Source organism: Archocentrus centrarchus, chromosome 15 (genome assembly GCF_007364275.1).
Source record: "Archocentrus centrarchus isolate MPI-CPG fArcCen1 chromosome 15, fArcCen1, whole genome shotgun sequence".
Classification (NCBI taxonomy): domain Eukaryota; kingdom Metazoa; phylum Chordata; class Actinopteri; order Cichliformes; family Cichlidae; genus Archocentrus; species Archocentrus centrarchus.
In genome coordinates, this window is record NC_044360.1 from 2,908,324 (window position 1) to 2,912,050 (window position 3,727).

Here is a 3,727-nt window from a genome sequence, read left to right on the forward strand (position 1 = left end):
ATATCACCCATACATAGACATACACAGACAGACACACACACACACACACACCCACACACACACACACACACACACACACACACACTCACAGTGGTCCTGAGTCCAGGACCAACCGGCCCCCTGCGGGAAACTGCTGCCCCCTCACCTGAGCAACCCTGACATATAGTTCTCAGCATGATTGCCTGAACAGTGGGTGCATATATTTGTGTCTCTGAGGCCCATGTGGCAGTATTGACATCTCTTAATGAGCCTGCCATTCTTAGCCACTCAGCAGTGAGAGTGATTGTATATAAACAGCACCTCTACTTCTCTCCTCCTAACTCCCAGCTGATTGTCATTTCCAGGCTTCCGGTGCCAGTCTCCATTAGAATAGCAGAGCAGTATGCTCTTGGCATCTATATGGGCTGCGTTAAGCAGATGTCCTGCTGCGGTGAGTGTCTTCTGTCTCTGTGTGTAACAAATGGTGTTTCTGAGACTGATGCTATTATGGTCACCGGTGAACATCAGCTAACTGTTTGCATCGCGTTCTTCTCAGTGGATGCGTGAGCCTGTATGGAAGTAGGTAGGTGGGCTGTCAAATTGTCATATCTCGAGCACATTATGGTTGGCTGCCGTGTAATTTAGTGTTTGTTGGATGCAGCGTCCTCCGGCTGTCTTACCTGGAGTGACAACATTTTCCGCTCCCAGCTGACTGGATCCGCTCCTGTCCTATCCTGTCCAGCCTTGCGCTGTGCTGTTCTGTGTTTGCCGCTGTTTCCATTAGTTTTACCGAGTGCCCTGTCAGTTTGAGTAGGCTTTTGCAGCTACGTCGCATTGTCGCCGCGGTCTGGTTCTGGGTCCCGCTGCCGCTTGGTTTGTGGCCGCAGCTCGTTCGTGAGCAGACGGTAGCGGGATCAGCTGCGGCGCTCAGCTTCGTGCGCTGCAGCTTAAGCCATTTTTCTGATGCTTAGTTTTAATGTGGGTTCATACCCAGTGTTTTAATGAGTGTGTGTGTGTGTGTGTGGGGGCGTTTATGGTCCCCATTTTTGTTTATTTTTGTGTGTGGTGTGTGGGTTTTTTTTTTTTTCTGTTCAGTAATTTTTTTCTATTTTTCACAGATTTTTTTTTGATTTCCTTCCAGTTGCTGGAGGTCGTGGTGGTGCAGTACTGGTGGCGTGAGTGGTGGTTTCCCCCTACCCCTTTTCTTCGTGTTTGCTGTGTTTTCCTGGGATTGAGGTCTTCACTCAAAGGTGTGGTCGTGTCTGGGTGATTAGTTTGCTTTAATTTTTTGTTGTTTTGGAATTCCACCCTCCCTCACACTGCTCCCTGTCTCCCATAGGGCCTCAGCTAGTTATAATTTTGGTTTTGTGGCTTTTGCATTTTAATAATTTTTCTTAAAATAAAATTGTATTGTTTTTAACATAGAACCTTGTCTCTTGCCTCCTTAGTGGGCAAGCTTGTGCGTACCTTCAGGTTAAATCTGAAATTCCCAGGGTGGCGTTGTCTGGCAATCTATTTACCAAATTATTCTGGTTCTCTTATTTACTTACCTCCATACTCCACCAACAATTATACCATCCGATCCCATCCTCATCGCCACACCCATTTGGAACATTCTGTGACCTGTATAGTGTATTCTATGGAGAGTTTTGTATTGTATAAGTTGTAAATTTGGACTGTGCACTGTGAGCTCCTATAACCAAAATCAAATTCCTTGTATGTGTAGCATACCTTGGCCAATAAAGTTTGATTCTGATTTTAGGGCTGCAACGATTCATCGATTTAATTCGATTCTAAAAAATTATCGACACAAATTTACTGTGTCGATGCTTCGTTTAAACTCTGCAGCGCTCAGGTGTAAGCGGCGCTCCTCACTAGCATTAGCAGCATTAGTGCTCCGTCATCTTTTTGTGGATTTATTGGTGGCTGGCAAACCAACATAGAACTGCATTACCACCACCTACTGGACTGGAGTGTGAAACACACACACACACACACACACACACACACACACACACACACACACACACACACACACACACACACACACAAAGAATAAATTCTTATCTTATTAATCAATGGAATAATTGATAGAATTCTTGATTACTAAAATAATCGATTTATGCAGCCCTACATTAAATGCATGATATATAAGTGTAACTCTTTTGGATCTGATCTGACTCAGAGATGATAACTGACAGCAGCAGAAAAATGAACGGACAGCATGAAGCTGATTGGCTGACAGAGATTCTGTCAAAATCTGAATGGCTCAGTTTAGCCAATCAGTAGTATGGAGCACACCTGGATCTGGTGTGGCTAGAAGAGCAGGTATTAACCATCAACCAACTGCATGTTATCATCACTTACTGTATTTATTTGCAGACTGTTTTTGATGCAGAGGACAAACATCAAACACTGGTGTAGAGACCTTCAGCTGAGATCTTGGAACAATCAAAGGTAACTATACTCAAACTTTGGGCTGTAGATGTGTACAATACTGCAGTTACAATATTTTATTTGCATTCACAAAAATAACTGAGGTACAAATCATTTATGTTGTATCATTAACATGCATGTATTTTTATGGTAATGGTGAAAACTCTGAATGGAAATTTTAAAGCTTGTAGCAGGATCAAGATATATAAACCAATCTTTCATATCACACAAAGACTATAAAAAGCAGCCTCACAGACTGGAAATGATTTCTGATCAGATTGTTTAACACATGAAGCTTGAAAAGTCTCATTTTGCAGATCCAAAGGATGAAGATTAAAATCATTCTGACCAGCTTTAGTCCCGTACTGCATTTAGTCTGCTGCCAGTACAGTTTAACAGGCTCATGGGGTTAACAGCACAGCTAAAGCAATGATTTACTCAATAACTGCAGTTACATTGAGTTTGCATTAACATGCAGCTGAACAATGTTATTAATCTCTGGTTTCTCTCTAAAAGGTTTCTCTGTAAAGAAAATCATGACTTCACCTACTCCAAATTTCACTACCAGCAGCAGCTACAACACTGAGAACTATGATTGCTACAGCAACTACACTTTTGATAATTACTTCTGCTGGTATTCTGAAAAAAAAATTAGTCCCTTGACGTGGATAGTTGTTTGTGTCAGTCTTCCTTTAATCCCAGTGGCCATCTTTCTTCTTTGTTTGCAGGTGTGTACATTATGAATGAGTTTTACTGTGTGTGTGTGTGTTTTGTATGATTCACTTTGGTTTGGGGACTGGATGTCAGAGTGGAAGAAACGGAGGTACTGACTAATAAATTCAAATGGAAAAAATATGATTTCAGTTCCAAAAGTCCACAGCAATCAGAAACTGGAAAATCAGTTAAACCAATTAGAGTAAGAAGGCTGTACCCTCCAGGCTGACTCGACCACATTGTAACTGCTCGATGATAGTTTATGAAGAGAAAAGCACTACATCAAAGCCATTAATCCATCGTTTTGGAGGAGGGCAGAGCAGTCTCGTTGTGATAAATGGGCTGTTTTTTAAACACTCACTCTGATAAATGGAGACTGCAAAGTTCTAACTTATTTAAAGCTGGCTGAGCTCCAGAATAACTGACACTGTGTCAGAACAAGTTGTTTTTGCTGCATTTTACTTGGATAATCAAAGTATTAATAGATGAAAAGTTTTGATGCATTATCCTATGCTGCAAATGATAAAAACTAGTTGGCTCACTACAGCCCTATTACTAATACAGCATAGATAACATGGCATAATCAGTGCTCAGGATA

General features: G+C 41.7%; 1 long non-coding RNA gene across 1 annotated transcript; it reads left to right on the forward strand.

Annotated features, from left to right (window-relative positions):
* Nucleotides 1-316: 316 nt before the first annotated feature.
* On the forward strand, nucleotides 317-3,004 carry LOC115792836 (uncharacterized). Its single transcript, XR_004021076.1, has 3 exons — nucleotides 317-430; nucleotides 2,362-2,436; nucleotides 2,932-3,004. It is a non-coding gene; the product is annotated as an uncharacterized LOC115792836 (long non-coding RNA).
* Nucleotides 3,005-3,727: the final 723 nt, after the last annotated feature.